We start from the raw sequence: 19,215 nt of genomic DNA, 5'->3' as shown, positions 1-19,215 counted from the left end.
TTGCCTTTTAATTACAAGCTTTGGCTGTGTGGAAAAGGGCATGGTTAGTGTGAGGATGGCGTTATGGACACCATCCGTGCTGGGGACAGGCTTCTTGTGCTGCCCCTCTGAGCTGGGCTGGCTGAGTTCCTCGTAGGCACAGGACTCAAAATTCAAAGAAAATTATGTTGAGTTTAAAATGTCTTATTTCTTTTTTATTTCTTTTGCATTTTTCTAATAATTTAATCTCCTGCAGTGCCATAAATCCCAAATGGGAATGGGAAGTAATCCCCCTGCTACAGTAACTAGCGTGTAGCCATCGCGTGAAGAAAGCCCCGAGTGCTGAGCTGATCAGTGAACGCGCACTGCTTGCCAAATTAATTTCAAAAATCACACCTGAATAAGGAGATGGGGTGGGGAGGAAGTATTAACATTTCCCAAGGCTGAGTGCAATGATCTTCATGGTGAGGAGTGGGAGGTGCAGGGTAGCAGCTTTCTGTGCAATTACAGGAAAAAGAAATGGGGTTCCGGAAACTGAATCGGGGCCGTACATGAACAGGCAGGTACCCGAGCTCATGTTTTGTGTTAGCAGAGGTTGCTTGACCTGCTGATCGCTGGTTTGTCCTCCTCGAGCAGCCCCAGCCATCCTCTGGCTGCAGCACCTCGACCCTCGCCCTCCGAGCGCAGAAGAGATCAGCGAAGCAGCGCCGCTGCTGCCAGCTGTTGAATGTGGGCACCTGCTTGGAGGTGGTTTTATCCCACTTTAAACTTAATTTTAGCAATATTTGCCAAGTTTTGATACATCTCAGTGCTCGAAGAACTAAAAATGTGTCATTTAGGAAGGCAGGGGGTAGCCTGTTAAACCCTGGCCCTACAAGTATTAAATAGGAGCGTACTGCACTGCGATGAAAAGGCAAAAATTCGGTGAATTGGATGGAGCCACACGTGCAAACACTTAGATCTGGAGCTGTGTGTTGCCCTGTCACCCCACCGGGGCTTTCTGCAGGGCGATGTGGCTGCTGCCTGGGGTTTTAATGCCAGCGCAGGGAGCAGGTCCCCAGGAGCCCTGTGCTGCCGTCCATCCCAAAGGCTCGGGGTACGGCGACGTACAGCTGTCAGATTTTTTTTTATTCTTAAACAGCCAGGCCTGTCCACGTGCTTTGAAACGGGATTTATGATTTCATAAACTGAAGCCTGTGGGAAGGTATGCGAGCAAATTGCCACGGTATTTTCCTTGTATGTTTTCCTAATGTTAGGGACGGTCTCAAAGAAGTGTTGCATTGTTTCATTTCCCCTCAACACTTCGTGTTTTTCTAAAAATAAAAGCTAATGTCAACAGTCCTGCAATAACGAATGAGTGAATGTGCACGCCCTGCACCCGATTATTTTTTTGCAATGAAAAAAAGCAAGATTTAGCTGCTAATCACATTAGAAGCTATGGATAAAAATGTATCTTTTAAATCAGCTCGCTGATGGCTTTTTTTCTTTTTTCCTTTTTGAAACACCATTAATCAAGTTAGAGGCTGAAAATACTCTCACGAAGCAGAGGCCAGGGAAGGTCAGTTGAGGTGAATAAACAAGCTGACTTTTTTTTTTTTTTTTTTTTAAAGAAAAGCCCCAAAGCAGCCTGCTGTCGCTGCGTGTGCTCAGGGTGCCTTAAATACAGAGCCGCCTTCAGCTCTGGGGCCACGCTGACAGGCGTCCCGAACACCTTTTGCAACAAACCTCTCATTACGGCCTGGTGCCTCCTTGGGTTCTCCAGATCAGCTTGGGAATATTGCACTGAAAACCAGAGGGGATATTTATATGTTTTGGGACTGGTGGGTGAACCAGTTTTGGAACTGAACCTGATCAGCGTGGCACGTAGCCACGCGTTTATGGCATTGTTCCTCCTGCTGGATGTTACAGTTTTGGGGTTAAACTCCACATTTGGGGAACCCACTAGTTGGGCCAGCTAAAATCTTTTTTTTTTTTTTCTTTTTTCTTTTCTCTAAAATATGTGTCCTCGAGCAGAGAAGGGTCCAGAGGTGCCCTCCCCTCAGCACCTCGCATTATCCTGGTTGTTGTCCAGGATCTCCTGACCTGGAGCCGATCCCACAGTGTTTGGGGCTTGAATTACGGCTTTAGGAGTTGGCAGAGCCAATCCTGCCGAGTTGATTCTTTTTCTCCTCTGTTTATTTATTTCTTCCCTCCTTCATTTTAATGCCGTCTCCTGGGAGATTCCAGTTGAAAATCTATTCATGGCTGAAATATTTCTTCTCCCTTGTGCCATGGATGCCCAGTCCGGTCCGATTGTGTGGTTTCTTCCTGGCACGGAAGGAAAAGAGCAGGAGAACGGGAGGAGAGCTGCACTTGGGGCTGTTGAAAGCCGCGTGTGCGTGCAAGCAAAGATACCCCGTAGGTGTCGTGCATGTATGTGTAGGGTGGACAAAGCACGCAACGTGCCTCTAGCTTAACCACATCCCTTGGAAACGATGGATATCGTGGCCCTGGATGCTGCTGGCAGCAGCTTCTGGAGCTCCGTGCCCTGGTTCTGCAGCAGGAAGCTTTTCCCCCGAGCTCCTGGTGCTTGCCTGGTTTGTGCTGACCTGCTGAGCACCGGCAAGGGGTCGGTCTCTGTTTGTGTTTCCCTTGTGCTGCTTCAAACTGAAGTCAGAGCTCTGGAGGCAGCCGACCTGGCGCTGGGGAGCGGTAGCAGGCAGCTTGCAAGGGTTGGATCAGCTCAGCAGCAAAGGCAAGCAAAACGTCTCCGTCCTTGCTTCCACCACTGCCCCTGTGCCTGCAGTTATGCGCTGTGGCACTGAGTCTGCGAGGTGTTTGGGATGGAAACGTCCAGGTGGTGCTTCTAGAGCTGAAATTCCCAGGGTGGCTCCCAACCACCAAAAAAAAAAAAAAAAACCACAAAAATTCAGAAGTCACCAGCGCAAAATGCGCTGATAATACACCAAAGGTGCTCGTCCGTCAGTCCTCGGACGTTTGGATCACGTTGCACTCCTGCTTGGGAGTTTTCCTCCGGCATGGCGATGTCTAGACGCTTATCTCTGTTGGTGTCCTTCCTCCTGCCGATGAAATCTGAGTTTCTCATGACCCTGGGAGCCGAGGCTTTTCCTAGCTGGTGCTCCCGGCTCACACATCTTTTCTTTTCTCCTCATGTTATGAAGCCTGTGATAAAGTTGCATGGCTTGGCAGTGACAGTTTGGGCGCAGTTCATGTGCCAAAGCTCGCTGAATAAGTCTTTTATCGTGGCTTTGTAACAGGAGCTGTCAGAGGGGGAGATTCACAGGAGAAGTGCTTCCAGAGGAATGCTTTTATAAAGGAACGCTGTCCTGCAGCAAAGTGCCTCGCAGGGGGAAGAAAACCAAGCCCGACATTTTTCTTGTGTTACTGATGTAAAAGTTGCCCATTAATTTGGGCAAACAAAGTTTTGCTTCCATTTCTAGACAATTTTGTTTGTCCTCTTTGTGCTAGCGAGCCCTAGTTGAGCTCCAGGCGTTTTGGGGAAGAAGACATTTAGATGCTGACTAACAAATGCCGAAATCCTCGTTTTGTGCAACTCTCCCTCGTGTCCCTAGGCAGGAGCCAGCCGGCCACGTCCCTGCAGGAGACGGGACGGGGACACGACTGTCACTCGCCGGGCTGCTGCCGGAGCCACCGAGGCAGCGAGCGCTTGCTGCAGCACAGGGAGCTTTGGGTGCTTCGAGCAGGAGAGCTTAAGGAGAAGAGGAGGTGATGGGGTTTGTGAGTAGCAAATGTAACAGCAAGGGGTGGTTATAACCCAGAGCATTCGGCTCTTCCTTGTGCTCTGCTGCCAGGTGCCCGCCCCATCGCGTTAGGTGCTGAGCTGTTTGGGATCTGTGCTTCTGGCTGGCAGGAGCATCCAGCTTGTCTTCCCCCCACAATTCAAAATTCCTCTTCTTTAAAAGAAAAATATTTTTCATGGTAAAACCTGCTTCAAAATTGTCTGAAAGGGGTTTGGCTGCTGCCTTACAGCCAGCACCTGACCCTGATTTTCCTAAGAGACTTCCCCGGAGCAGGGGAGAGCAGCATTTTGCTCTACTGTCAGTTTTGGGTTGGATTGTTATAGAATCACAGTTATGTGCTCTTCTTAAGTACCCAGTTTACCGTGTAGCTTAACTGGCTCTTTGGCACAGAAGCAAGAGAGTAAAACGTTAAAAGAGGAATGTGATTATAATCCTGTAAAAATTGTCAGAGGAATTTGGCAGCGGTTGCAGCCTGTGAATGTAATATATAATATTTTATTCATTTTTTATAACAATTAGATTTCAAGCTGACAGTTTAAATGACAAATCACCTTAAAAAGACTTCTGTGCACAGCACAAGGCCTGTCAGTGTGGTTTTTCTCTGCTAACTGCGGAGCTAGCAAGGTCCCTGCATGAATAATGGGACCCTTTGGCTTCAGCCTTGCTGCGTGCAGGAGAGGAGAGTGTTGAGGTCTGCAGCGTTACCAATTTGTGTCCCAGAGTGCTTCAACTCCTTGGTTGAAGGGAAATATTTTGGGGGGAAAGTCCATGATCCCAAGTGCTGCTTTTGTTGTCCTCTTCCTCCCATAAACTGCTTGGAAATGAGACCAGTAAACGCGGCTGGGAAAGCCTGGAGGTAAGGGAAGAAGACGGCTGGACTCACAAAAGGAGCAGAATAAAGCATCAGTGGTCGTTCCTCTGTGCCGGGGCGATCTCCATCCACATCTGCTCCCTCCCAGCAGTGCCTCGGCCCCTAGGAAACAGGCCGGTGGTGCGGGAGGTCCTGGTCCTGATGCTGGGTGCACACATAAACCCTCACAGGACAGGGAAGGAGCACATCCTGCCCATCAGGTAACCGCTGTACTCACGAGACAAGGAGTCCCCCTGCGCCTTGGTTCCCGGCCGCGTTATTCACAGCGGGAAGCGGATCCCAGGGGACACGGACGGCGTTCCCCGTCCCTCAATATCCCAGCTCACACTGGGAGCTGAAGCCAATGATGCAAAACCCTTCAAGCACTGTAGGAGTGGGGTTTGTTTCCCGCATCCCAGGGGAATGCTGCAGACCTGAGGGTTTTGGACAGAAGGGAAGCTGCTGCAGCTCAACCGAGTAACCATGCAGCCGGGCAGAGCTCCGTTATGCCACGTGTAAAACTTGTAACAAAAGTCATGATTTCTGCTCTCAGATAACTGATGGCTGTAAGGAAAGCTTAGACACTCGTGACCACGGCGTACAAGCATTTTTTGACATTTGAGAATTTCCTATTTTCTCTCTTTATATCTTTAGCAGTTTGGTTGCCTAGCTCTTGCTTGTGGTCCTAAGAGCATCTTTATGGGTCATGAAAAGAAAACAACAGGAGTGAGAGTCTGCTGTGTTGTTTTTTCTCTCTTGGAGGGAGAAGCTGACTGCAGTTTGCTGAGCTTTAGTGCATGCCACAAGTATACCACTTTTTTTTTTTTTTTTAATCTGGCCTGAATAGGATTTAGAAGTTTTAAAATGCTGCAATAGGCATTTTTAGCTTAATGGGAATAATTCCCTAATTCCTTCCTTTTGTGATGGAAAAAATGACTAAGGCAGATGTGAGTTGGGCCATGCTTGTGTCTGCTTGGGCATAAACTAGGCTCTCTTTAGCTGGAAGTAAACACCCTGGAGCAGGTGGCTGCATGGTGGCAGAGCACCGAGGGAAGGTGTCCTCTTCGCTTTTTAGCCCAGGGGAAGAGGTCAGCTGGAGGAAGTCCAAAAGATAGTAATGAGATGGACTGGAGGTCTGGAAACTGCTTGTTTGAGCAAACCCGGCTTGTTTGGCTCCAGATAAGAGAAGAGGGAGGGAGGAAGTAAATCTACAGGTACCTAAAAGTGCGTGAAGGGGAAGGTGGCATTGGCTGTCTATGTTTACAGGGAGTGGGATGAGAGGTCATGGTCTTAAATTGCAGAGAAAAAAGTTCAGATTGAGAAATACTTTTCCTAAAAGTGACAACTGTTAAACACTGGGTTTAACAGTGAGCTTGTGGCGTGTCAGTTGCTGGAAGATAAAAATGCACTGGAAATCCATTTCTAATACCGAGCAGTAGGAACGCACCCGTGGGGCAGGTGCAGTTTGTTCTCCCACGACTGGGAGTTGTCCAGATGCTTTCCTGTGGTCCCTCTGCACAGCACTGGTCTGGCGTGGTAAGGTTAGGAAGGGTTGTTTTCAGTCTAAAATAAGCAAGAGATGGCAAATTATATTCTGTGGCTTAAATTTTCTGGCACTTAAAATGGTTGAAGTGACTAAAGATACTGTAAGTTTGCATGTCTCCCTACAAAAGCAGATGCTGGCTAGAAATATTTTATGCTCTTTGCTTCTAAAATTAAATTTTATGGATGCTGAATTGTATGCCTTGCCTTTCTGGGTGACGCAGCCTTTCCAGGACATGGGTCCGCTTGGGCTGGAAGAGGCGGAGAGGGGGTGCGAGGAGTGTCTGTGGGGTGGCTACTTCTCTTCGAAGAAGTATCAGGACAGACAAGTTCCCAGCTCAGTGTAAGTGCTGGGGAAATAGAAACAGCCACTTCGGAGATCCGAAATGGTAGCTCTTCGGTCCCGTAATTGTACCTTGGGAGCTGGAAGCCTTTATGGGCGAGTGCTGTGGCGTGCTGTGGGCTCAGAAGTGAGGTGCACAATCACACCAGGAAGGAGCTTTACTTGGCTGTAAATCGGCATCGCAGCACAGCGTCCTCGGTCTCAGGGTATGGATGAGCTCTTCACTCCCTGCTAGGTGTGACAACCACCTTTAATCTGCTCTAAGAAGAGCCCAGGGTCACGTAGCTCTGTGTTCGTGGTGTCCCCCAGGTGTGTGTGGCACAGCCAGCGAGACAGCCCTGCAGGCAGGAGCCTGGCTCAGGGCTCACCGGCTCTCACGGGGCTCGGGCAGCCCCTGATTTACTGAAATGGAGCAGAGAGAAGCTGCTTTGAGGTTCGTGTTTGTGCTAGGCGTGCGAGCAAACCATGTCTCCTGCTGCCTTGCAGAGGTCGTGTCCCAGGAAGGAGCAGCACGCCCGTGGGTCAGCTCAGGACGTGCTCAGCAGCAAAGGGGAGTTCAGGATCACCTGGGAAAGCTGCTCACTGGGGAGCATCACAAACTGGGCTGGCACAGCAGCTGGAGGGAACAGGAGGATGTTTTGCAGCAGTTCTGTTGTGGGTGCCGGGATGCGGAGCAGCACAGCACGGAAACCTCGCGGTCTGCTTCGGGAACAAAGTGCCACGCTCCTGCAGGGACGTGCTGGGCTCTGCTGGAGCAGGAGTCGTGCTAAGGGCACGCACATCTGAACTGTTTCCCTGTCCTAGAAACACAAGAAAAGAAAGCAAGAAAATGGTGAGGCACCCTGGCACTCTGCTGGGAACCAGAGCAGATGTTTCCATCTTTTTAAGGATCATTTTGCTCTTTGGTGGCTTGACCTCCTTCTGGGTGGGTTGGTGAGAGCCTGTTGTACCTCTCTGCTGTTTGCAGGTATCAGGCTGGCCTGCGCATGGCTTCTGTAAGGAAGCTTTGATCAGGGACAGCATTGTTCAGTTTCCACTAATGCCGAAAAGGACCCGAAACGGAGCAGGAAGAGAGCCAACAGCCATTTAGAAATATCTGAGGTGAGGTTGCCCAGTGAAAGGAAAACCCAGAGCTTTACAGTGGTTTGGGGTTTTAAACATCAGACCCAGGGTATGCTCAAACGCAGCAGTGGATCCTGCACAGGAATTTGGGAATTCCTTCCTTCCTTATTTTTACAAGCCTCCCATCCCAGATGGCTCAGGCATTACAGACTGTAAAACCACAGGTACATTAGGATGATTTATCCTCTGCGTCAAGCCTAATGTTTTGGGAATATGCTCGTCTTCGTTCTCGAGCAGTCACTGCAGGTTTTGAGGCACTTACTCAATCCTGAGTTAACTGAAATACTTGGAAGGAAGGGCAGAAGGGATGTGAATTTTATGATTAATAGCTCTGGCATACAGCGGAAATCCCTGACGTGGAAGGACCTGAACAAGTCCGAGTGTGTCATTGGTATCAGATGTGCCTGGGATTATTTTACCTGCAAGAAATTAGGAAAAAAAAACATTCCTTGGTAGTCCTTGTCTGCTCTTCTAGTTCCTGTGATAGGCAGCTGAGCTGTAGGCGTGTACTGCTGCAAGGAAAGCCCAGCCCGTGCTCCCGTACCCCCACCTCTTCCATGCATTATTCTACTTGAAGTTTAAGCCTCAGGCAATTCAAGAAGGAGCTGCAAAGGGCAATAGTGACTCGCGTTGCCAAATCTGCAAGCTTTTTGCTCCGTGTTTTCAGCACTAGATTTTGGGAAACTGAGATTTTCTGTGCCTCCAGCCAGAGTTTCTATTTAAAACACCTTTAATTGCAGGAAGCGCAAAGTGTTACGATCAAACTGTTATGATCAAGGTCACTCTTCTTAATTTAGGTACTCCCAGGATCAAGAAATCGTGTTTGTTAACATCTTAGACATATGTTTCATCCCTAAAAGAGCATGCAGATGATATTAAACCTACCATAGCCAAGAGAGCTGGTATAACAGACACCAGCTCTGTGGCTGGGGCTCTCTAGCTGCTGCTATCAGAGAAGGAACGGCAGACAGGCAGCCGGGGCTGGTTTGTTATCACATAGTTTTAGGGACTGTGGTGTTGTGCAAGTTGTTGCAGGACAATTACACAAATTTCTGGAATAAAAACCACTCGATCAGCAGTCTAATATTTGTTTCTTATTATATGGTAAACCTTTTCTGGCGTGTAAGAGGTTGGCACCTGCTATGTCAAGGTCCCGGCATTCAACACTGGGATCTTTCCAAGTGTGTTGAAACCTAACGGGTTAAGAATAAACCTTCCCTTCGTTTTAGGGGAGGAAAAGAAAAAGCTGTGGCATCTAGCAGGCATTTAAAGTGTTTTTTTTTCTTATTCTCTCAGCTCCAGTGGTGTGCCTGACTTAGGGCTGCGATTTTCCCCCAGTTTTGTGCTCACTTTGCATTTCCCATGAATTAAATCATGGCACAGCAAGCAGCAGCGTGAGCATGTGGGGAAGCTTTGTACGAGCACAGCTTGGCAGCAGGGACCAAGACCTGTGTGTCTGAACACCGGAGTGTCCGGTGAGCGAGAGCCTTGGTTCATCCTTCAGCATTTGCCCCATTTCTTTGCCTTTTTTCTTTTCTGACTTCTGCTGGGCCTCCTGTCTGTGATGCTCCAGCCAGAGCAGCAGCAGCTTCTCTGTGGGGTTTGAGGTGTGCTGATGGGTTGCTCTCCTGGGTTGTTGTGTGAATGTGCTAGTTATTTGGTTAAATCCCTCCGTGCCACTTCACTTACTCATTTTAATGGGAGAAACCAACATTTGGGAGTGAAACGGCTGTGAAGTGAACAGGACCTAGCCGAGGGAAGGAGCTCGACCAGCGGCAGGGGTTTGGCCGGGGCTGCCTGGCTGAGGCTGTGTGCTGGCTGAAGCAGCAGAGGCACTTTGGACTTGGTGCTGGGGATGTGACGCACGTTGGGCGAGGAGAACCTGTCACTGACCACGCTCTAGCAGGAGCCGTCAACAAGTGAAAATTTTCCTTTGCCTAGGACTCGCAGCATAGTTTTCCTATTTTTCATCCTCCCTGCAAGCGCTGGCTCACCTTTTTCCAGGGTGACTCTGTTTTTGGATATGCTGTTTTCTCCCTCTGCCTGAACTTAGGCCCAGAAATCCTCTTGGCCGATTATCCCTGTATATGGTTAAGTGCAGAAATGATGAAATACATAGGGCTGGCTGTACTGCTCAGCTCGGGGTGTGGGGACAGGCGGCAGCTGAGGGGAACGGAGGGGAGAGAGGAAGCACATAGCTAAAAGTAAAAGTGCGGGTTATATATAGATGCAGGCTGCGGCATATTGGTCAGGTTGTTGTGATTACTTCCCTAAATATGTCCCTGGCTCGTTGGGGTTTCTAGTCCTCAGCCTGCTTAATGAGCAGAGTGCTTACCGACAGTCTCTGGTGCCTGGCTCGCTGTGCTCCTGTATTTTCCTCTTACTGGGGCAAGAGCAGCGTGGTTGGGTGCTGGGCAGCTGGCTCAGCGTGCTTGGCTAACTTCTGGCGAGCCCTATCTTCACTGATCAAGTGGGAGAAACGTCAGAGGTGTGCGTTTTGGGGTGCTTTGCTGAAGGTTTATTGCAGAAGGTGGGGCGGATGGCGTGAGCTGAACTGATTGGTGTTGTGCTTTTACTGTTCATGTTTACTAACCAAGGGTCACCTTCTCCTTTGGAGCCGCAGCAGTAATTTTTGGTGCAATGTGCTCTCTTCCAGCCCTGAATCTCGGCACAGCTGAAGCGCCTGCTGACACTTTAAAGATGCGTGCAAGCAAAGAAGAAGAACTGGAAGGTGGCGTGTTAAGGACGTGGTCCGCCTGGCAGGTAGGTCCTGCACTGTCAGGACGTGATGTGTTTGGTGCACGGTTCTGTCTTGCCTAGCTTGGATGGAGAAATCTGGTGTTTCGGCGTGAGTACTTACTCCTGTGTTGGTAAAATCAGGTAGAACTGTGTTAATTGGAGGAGGTACCCTTGTATGGTGAAGTACAATGGAATACATGAAATAAAACAACTATGTGCTTTATAACTATGGGTTAATTACTGATTTCAGTGGCTGGCTATGAGTAGTAACTGTGAGCCACTGGGAAAGGGGAAAGATGGGCTTTCTTTAAGGCTTCAAAGTAGTTAAGATCTTCTCATGACGGTTTTTCTAGCGCGTTGGCTGAAATAAATGATCACACAATGGTTTGCTCTGCTAACCCTTGAACCGCTCCTTGCTGCACACTTGGTATAAGTCTTGGGCTGTGCTCCTAGCAGTCCCTAGGAAGGGGGCAGTTTTTCTTGCATCTGGATGTTGTGCCTTCGATAAGAGAGTTCAAACATCCTGTGTGTTTGTACTCTTCTCCTGGTTGGTGCTTGTGCGTTTGTGCTAGACCTCTCTGTTCTTCCCCCAGCCCTGTGAATCTGTGCAACTTAACAAATGTGCATCTGCCCTGTATGGCAGGTGAGAGGGTCAGGAAAGCGATGCATTTCGCCCTTGCCTTCTGTGGGTGGATAATGTGTGCTTGGAAATAAACCTCCATTTTTCCATTATGCCATTCCAGAGCTTTGAAGAAGAAATTGGGTCTCATACCAGAGCAGAGTCAATTTGTGTGCAAGAAATGAAGCTCTGTGGTTAAGCCTTAGTGAGCAGACATTAACCGATGGAGAATGCATTTCCCGTAGTTCATGGTTGTGAGATAGATGACAGTGTCCCTCTGGAAAGGCGACTTTCCACCCCAAGACTTATTTCTGATTTTTTTCTTCACCCCAGTTGTGCCATGCCTGGGGCCTGCTTGCTCTGAACTTCAGTAGTCAGTGACCTGTGAGGAGTGCAGCAGCTGGACTGGTGCTGTTATTGTTCCTAGCTTCCCTCACCACGTCCAGTGTCATTTATTACTCAAAGGTTTGCACACAGAGACAGATTGTGGCATTATAGCAACTCGTGTCATCCCCTCACAGCCGTGCCCTGGCATATGCAGGGTTTCTACTACCTTCTGAAGGAGCTTTGAGAACCAAACTCTCAGGATCTCTGCTCTTAGGGCTTGGCCCCTTTTTCTCAACTCTTCCTTTTCCCCACCCTTCTCCGATGTCCTCTCTCTCCCAATCCATTTGTTTTTAAAATGATTTTGCTATTGTGTGCATCAATATGCACATAGCCTGTCTTGTTTTTCTCTTGGACTAAAAGTGCAAAGCAAATCTGTTTATGGTTTTGGTGAGCTAATTCTTCCCCACCCTAGATTTTTAAATAGACTCTTTCTCTACCAAGCTTGCAGAGCTTGCAGGATGTATTGAAGTAATGGGAAAAATATGCTGTGTGTTAACCTTCCTTTTTTGTAAAACTTTGTTTACAACACCCTATTCCTAGCAGTACATTTGGGAAGTGCGTATCTGGATGCCGAAGCGAGTAGAAGACGTCGAAATAAGAAAATGGTAATTTAATGCCTTCAGAGAGGAAATGTTTGGAGTTTTCAACTTTCGGCACTTGGCTTGCGCAGCAAAACAAAGCAGGCTGTACTGAGCTGTCCCGTCACTTTTTTGGCTCTCCTTCCCTCCTGGGAATTGCTGTGTTCCCTGCAGGGCCCAGGGAAGGCAGAGGGGCCGGGGGACCCCAGCCCCGTGCTGCCGGCTCCTGCACGGCCGTGTTGCCTCGGGTCTGGCAGCAGGAGGGCAGAGCAGTGAAAAATGCTCTTGGCCTGCCGACGGTCTGCTGGATGACGTGTCTGGCACGTCACTGGTGTGTTGGAAATGTTATTTACCTCTTGATTTCATCCTTCCTAAGAATCAGCCTTTGAGTGTTTGGGTTAGCAGCTGGCAGGGCTTAGCGGGCTTTGGGGTTTGTGCTGCGGGGTCTGCTGGTTTTTGGGAGGCTGCAGCGAGCTCGGGTGCTCACCAGCAGAGCTCTGGGGTGCCGGGATCCGTGTGGCTTGGCCGGCAGCACCTGTCCTCTGTGTCTGGCATGGGAGTCCCTTCCTGCTGCTCCCTGGCCGGGCTGGGGCCAGGCTGTGTTGCTGGCTTAGTTTTGTTAGGAGCGAGATGACCCCGCAGGGCTGTGCTGGGCTCATACGGCTGTCATCAGCGGCTGCCTCTGCTCATCCAGTGGAGGAGAGATGGGAGAAAGATACCTTCAGTTCCCACAGTCTTTCACCCTGAGAGAGACACGTCTCGTTAGAGCAAGTGTTCGTGTGAAGCAGAGCAAAGTGAAGAATTCACCACTTGAAGGCTTTGTGGAGCAGGACTGTTCTTCACCCATTTAATTTTCTAGTGGGTGTTTTATTCTGTAGCAATCTCGGTGGTGGCCAAGTTCTCTCTCTTTAATTTAATTTAATTTTATCTTATTTTTTCTGTTGAGCTGACAGACTTTGATGCCCCATAGGAAGGTGATGGTTGGGGGCTCTGGACAAAGCTCACGGATTGCCAGGCAGGTGGCCGTGTAGCTGTGAGGCTGTTTTGGGAACCGACTGCAGTGGTTTGTGTACCTCTGCTTTCATCTTTGTATCTGCCCACTCAGGATGTGTAACTGTGAAGTTTTCCCAACTAGCAAGCCAGTTTTTTCCTGATGTCCTTGCATTCCTTTCCTTCAGCTCTCCCTTCCTACTCCGCCCAGAAGAGCTGCTCTGTTTCTTATTGACATAGCTGCTCGGAGTTTGTATACAATTTGAGTTGGACAAATTAAATTGCTTATATACAGGGAGATTGAGGCCACCGAATGCTTAAACACTGCATAAACTTCTTGGCTGGACCCATGCTGTGTTGACCTCCCCTCCAGGCAGCCTGCATTGTAGTGCATGGAAGAGAAAATCCCATCTTGTGCGGCCCCCTCCAGGCCTGTTGCCTCACGCCTTTACTGGTTGTCATCAGCTGAAAATTACCTGAGCTCTGTAGATATCCAGATGTGGTTTGGCTGTCGGTTGTATTAGAAGTGCATCTGCCTGCTGGAAGGTTTTGTCTTTGCTGCTGCTTGAAGGGCTGGAGCTGGGCAGGATTTGGGGCACGGGTGGGGGCGATGCTGCCGCCTGCCCTGTGCTGGCCCCAGCCCCGCATCCCCATGATTTTGCAGCACAATTTTGGCAGTGCCACGGGGATGCCTTGAGGCAGCCCTGCTTAACCAGGCTACCTGGAGGGTGTGGAAGGCATTACCAAAGGTTTTCCACTTGGGGACTGGGGTCTGCTTAGAGCCTTGGGGCTGAGGGGTGTTGTAGGCTCCAAGCAGATTTTCTTTGGGAATGTGAAGAGTTGCGCCTGTGGCCCATAAAAACCCAGAAAAAATGCGTTCAGGCTTTGTTTTAGCAACACAGACTGACTGCACGCCAGGTTCAAGGTGAGGCCTTGTGCAAAGGGAAAGGCTTTTTGGTGTCTGGAGCAGCACTAGGGCTGCTTCACTCTGCTTCATCCAGAGCCGTGCAGAAGTATTTATGAATGAAGATGCAAACACGAGGTGAAACTTGCCATCCAGTAAGGGCTTACTCATGGGAGGCCACCCTTCAAAACAAAGTGATTAACTGTGAACCCAAACCAGCCTCTTATCTTGATCTGGAGTCTTAGAAGCGCTCTGGTGCTGGTGGGGCTGTCTGCAGCGCTGAGGGAGTTGTCTGCTTCGGCATGCTGAACACGCGGCAGCTTTGATTTTATTTCCAAAACAGCAATTTGAGCGTGTTGGGCTGGAGTGGAAATTCACTGTGCCAGTATAATTCAGCATAATGTCTGTATGCAAACTAGGAGGGTTTCTGACAAGGGGTGATCTATTAGAAGGATGATTTCTGATAAATAACTAGATTGGGACTCACAAGTCCTGGGTTCAATCTCTTGCTTTGCAATAAGCTTCCTGCGAGTTTGGGCGAGCTATTTACAATTGCTCAGTGCCTCACTTCCCTTTCTGTAACCTGCCGGTAACAGCATTTCCCTTCCAGCCCAGGAGTGCTGTGGCAGTGGGAAGGCAGTCAGAGCCTTTTCCATGGTCGGTGAATGAAGAGCCCGGAGCAGAAGACACAACCATCTTAGGGGCCTTTCTTCTGTTCTCACGGGGAAAAGAGAAAAGGATGATCCATTTGAACAGCTCTGTTGGTGCCCAGAGAGCATGAGCTCACTGTGAGAACCTGCAGCTCCCTGCACAGCCACAGACATGCTACAAAGGCGTGTGCTCCCTGAGCGTAGTGTTCCCCAGCATCGCTTTATTTATTTATTCATTTATTTTATTTTTATCCATTAGCTTTAAATCAATGGCTGGTTGAGGAGCAGGTTTCTGGTGCTCCTCTGAGCTCCTCTGAAGTTTTCCTTTAAAGTATTCTTCTGCTTTTGCTCCCACACTGCCTTTCTGCTCTAGGCCCTGGCAGATGCTAGGGAGAGGCAATGGCTTTGAGGACAGAGATGCTGGCACCTGGAGCTGCTCCCCCCTGGAGCCCACGGGACGTGCCTTGACCAGACCCTTTTCACTCTCCATGCCTGTTTACTCTTTTCTAGAGCGGGATTAACAGTGCTGGCCTTCCTCTTACCACTTCCCAAAGGGTAAAAACCCAAAGGGTAAGAACCCAAAGGGTTCTGCAGCCGGGCACGATGGCTGGTGCACGCCGTCGAGGAGCCCGCCGCAGGCTGTTAGGAGCGTAGACCGGGGCCAGCTCTTTCATCTGCGGTGTATTTATCCTGCAAAGATGTTATCGTCTGTGAAAGAGGCATGGCCCAGGAGCTGGGAAAGCCCATCCCTTTTGGAGAGAAGCTTGGCTTTCGTCTCAGCCCTGCCTGGTCAGTGGAGGGGCACTGTGTAGTCTGTGCAGCGTGTCTGTGGCAGCCCTTCCCAAAACCCCAGACCCTTTCCTCTGCAGGGTACCTTTGCTTGAACTGTTACATAGTGCAGCCCAGTTGAGAAGGCAGGAGAGGATGGAGGGTACTGCTGGGAGCTGCCGGCCCTGAATTCTGAGGGCTGCCCTTATGGCGAAGTCCTTTGGGTGAGAGAGGAGATGGTCTGGAAGGGGCTGAGGCTGGGACTGTAGCTCTTTGGTGTTTGGGGCGGTGTTGCAAACCGTTTTTCCACCTGTCACTGGAAGGTACGAACAGTTTTATGGCATTATTCCAGGGCGAGTTCCCTTAATGAACCTCTCGATTGTTTTGCCTCATGCTGGTGACTCGAGCAAGCGGCTTGATACAAAGGTTTGCGTGATTGATCTTAAGGACGCTGCCCTTGTGGGGTTTGACTGTGAAGCTGCCTTGTGTGCTTCTGAGCAGACCGTTAACGTTTCCTCCCCTTGTTCCCCTGATATGCAGAGGTCCATTCACTTAATCTCTTCCCGGCAGGTGATTATGGGCTTGTATACAGGAGGAATTCCTGCTGCCCTGAGCTTTATCCAGCTTGACACCCTGTTTTGCTGCAATATCATTGAGGTGCTTCCAAGTCTGCCTCTCTCCCAGCCCAAGCAAGAAAACAATTGCCTGGAGAAACAGCATTGGGTTGTTGTTTGCTTCCTTTGTCCGCAGTGTCTGGATTTTTATTTTTTTTTCCACAATTGGCAGTAGCTAAATAACTTCAACTTCTGGGCTTTCAAACTCTAAGCAGAATTAAAATGAAGTAACATTGAACAGCTTTGGGACAGTAACTGAGAAAGTGACCCATTCTTGTGAAACGTAAGTCCTGCAATGTTTTTTCACGGTGTATTTTGTGCATCTGTTTCCCCGCTGATTTGCAGGACAGCCGGGGTGCCTCCAGCTGCCACGTGGATCTGGGGGAGCGGGGAGCTGCGGGCGCAGCTGCTTGGGATTGGGGTGCCCAGGCTGCAGCCCTGTGGCCTCCAGCACCTGCACTCTTCCAGATGGACGCCTCTACAAAATGTCCCAGCCCTGAGAGCCAGGACTTCGGGATGAAAATCTGTGGGGCAGCTCCTGGGTACATCTCAGCAAGTGCTCGTCCTGCCCCAAGGACTGGGAAGTGACAGGCTATGTGCTGCAGCAGGCAGAGCAGTGCTGGGCATTGGACGGATCCTGTAAATTCACCTTGTCTAGCAGCGTGCCTTCGTCTCCGTGAGCGTGGCTCTGATTTGAACTGCTGACCTAGAAACAAGCGGCTCCGTCACGCTGTTACCGAGCCCCTGAGCCAGCCCCATCCCTGTATTTGCAGCCAGCCTGCTGACACAGCACCGCCGTGATTTTGGCGTTGTGCTCCCCTGTGCTGACTCCTCCCGCAGTGTGGTTTCTCGTGCTATTTTCCGAGTTAAGTTGAACAGAGTTAATAATTTATACCGTGCCATTCATCCTAATGATGGTGGGGAATGTTTTAGGCAGCTGTAATGAGACTGCCCTCCATTTCTCTCTGAAAAAGAAGCGAGCCTTTTGGAAAAAAAATAATAGTCTTTTTTGCTATTCCCTGTTTCCCTGAGGGAACAGCATAGGCTGTGATGCTTTGGGTGGTATAGACTGGGATTTTGCAGTGAGAACTTTTCCACTTTCACTTGAGAGGCTGGGAAATCCTAGACCCCTGAAAGACGGCTTTTCTCCAAGCTAGCTAAATCAGTTCTAATGAAATGAGAGCTTTCAGGTAGGCAAAGTGATTTTTAAATTGACTCTCATTTCACTTAATTCCCTGGTTATTCCCTTATTCCCCTCGAAGGATGTTGTTTCTGTCCTGCATCCCATCTAGTCCAGCTTGCACCGTTGTTTGCAAAGGGTGGGATGGTTTCAAGAGGACAAAATGCAGCAGTCAGCTCTTGTTTAAGCAGCATCGTGATAGAAAACAGGCACAAGCCCTTTCTCTTTTTTCTCCCATCACTCCCCCTTGTCACCTGTCTGCATGTCTGATTTGGGCAAATCAACCAGCTATTAGTAAGCTCTATTTGTTATTGTCACTGGGAGGGGTAAAAAGTCCTGGAACCTGCCTGCCTTTATGGCTTTTTTTCTGTGTTTTTTGTTTTCTTCTTCTTTTTTTTTTTTCTTTGTTCTCTCTTCTCTGGGCAATTCGTCTGGATTTTGGAAAGAAGTATTACTTAATGGTCTCTGTAAATTACACAAGTGGCCAAAAAGCAGTTCTGAATCCATGCAGCAGGAGTTTATAGGAAAGAAGCTTGGTGCTGTTAGGAAGCCTTGCCTGCCTGGTGATGTTTGATGGACACTCTACTCTGAGTGTGGGGTTGGACCAGCTGTCCTCCAGCGATCCCTCCCAAGCCTGGCTGCTGTATGTTTCTGTGACATCCACAGAGGCCCCAAAATAGGAGCTCAGGAGATGAGCCAGCAATGTGGCTCAGCAGCTGCCTTAATTCTGCAAATGGGGCTGCACAGAAAAAGCATCAGGCTTTTGAGGTGAGCCAGTACCTGAGGGGCCAAAATGAAGATTGCTGCTGCTCTTGGCACTCCTGCAGGCTGATAACATGAGAACAAGACCCAAATCCCACGCGTAGTGGGGCCTGTGGGGTTGGCATGTCGCTGTTAAAACCCACGGCTGCCTGACTGCCTGCTGCTACAGGCGATGGATGAGCTGATAGCAAGAGGTGCATGCCTCTCTGCGTCCGTGTGAACAGAGAAAACAGTGAGTACTTAGAAAATACAGCTGTTGGAGATGTGCTAGTAACTTCACACTCGGCTGCACACACAGAAAGTGGGGCTTCCCTGCTTGTGATCTGTGTGTGTGTAATTTCAAGACCTATGGCAGAGACCTGGAGACAGGTTCTGTATGGCTTGGCAGTAATTGGGCAGTGTTTGCATAATGATAGTAATTTCCTTGTTCTCATTTCCTAAATTTGGTTTGCGAGACCATGCTGCAATGTGACTTAGAGCTGTATTTCTCTGCTGGCAGTTGGAAACGAAGTGTTAGCTGTGACTGCTTACAGAAATAAGTGTTCAGTGTTAGACTAAATTGAATAATATGGTGGTGTTCATATCGTAATCTTCCAAATAGTGCTCTTAAATTCGCTACAGTGATGTCTGAAAAGCTTAAAAATAATAAACTCTATTGTATAGAGCTTTGAATGCAGAGTGGAGGCTTAGTGCTTGCTGGCAGGTTGTGGGTATAGTCGCTAATGCATGGCAAGGAAGCAATTCTCCCAGCATGCCTGAATTTCTTAACCGAATTTCCTCGTATTAAGGCCTTGTGATCCACAAATTAATTAGTACATCAATATTTTGAGTAAAGGCTCGCAGGAAACCTCAGTCCCCGAACCAAGCCCCTTTCCGTAGGCTGTCGTACCACCTTAAAACACCTCTCGTTTTCCCCGCGTGGCTGCCAAAAGCTGCTTGCATCCAGCAGCTATTCGGTAGCATACGTGAAGTGGGCTGGCGAGCTCATGTTCCACCCAGCGAGAGGCACCACCAGCTGACTTTCGGCAACGAGCTGAAGTCCCGAACGAGCCTCGGCATCTGATTTTTAGCCCATGTTCCCCGCAATAAGGTAACGAACCAACTCCTAACCTTGCGCCGTGAGAATAGTCGAACTCCTGGTGATTTATTTATCTTAATGGTATCAGGAATTCAAAAACTCAGGGCTCTGGGGAATCAAGAGTCTAAGGGAGAGCTTGGAAAAGAGGGTTCTGGCTTTGCTGATTTTTCTCGGAAGACGTCTGTGTTGCTCTGCATAATTCCCCTGCATCCCTGTGAACGGATTTTTAAATGAGGAGCTGCAGAGGGCAGCTTCGGAAATGGCCGGGGAGACCAGCAGGCACGGTTTAAAGATCCAGCAGAAAAAAAAAAAAACGGAAGGGGGAGGGGAGGAGGACGTGATTTGTTTA

General features: G+C 49.2%; 1 protein-coding gene across 4 annotated transcripts in view; it reads left to right on the top strand.

Moving 5' to 3' along the window:
• The window catches only part of ZHX3 (zinc fingers and homeoboxes 3), a 45,942-nt gene that overhangs the window by 6,065 nt on the left and 20,662 nt on the right, over nucleotides 1-19,215 (top strand). For 2 of the 4 annotated variants that reach the window (XM_068700304.1, XM_068700305.1), the window contains exon 2: nucleotides 10,254-10,360. The gene's annotated coding sequence lies outside the window, so the exon portion shown is untranslated. Of the gene's footprint in view, nucleotides 1-10,247; nucleotides 10,361-18,777; nucleotides 18,879-19,215 lie in introns of those variants that run through there. The other 2 variants (XR_011101864.1, XM_068700308.1) reach the window with 2 other exon arrangements.

The sequence above is a fragment of the Anas acuta genome, chromosome 16 (assembly GCF_963932015.1).
Source record: "Anas acuta chromosome 16, bAnaAcu1.1, whole genome shotgun sequence".
NCBI classification, from domain to species: Eukaryota; Metazoa; Chordata; class Aves; order Anseriformes; family Anatidae; genus Anas; species Anas acuta.
Note: the sequence above shows the minus strand (reverse complement) of the source record. Positions and strands in the feature narration are given on the sequence as shown.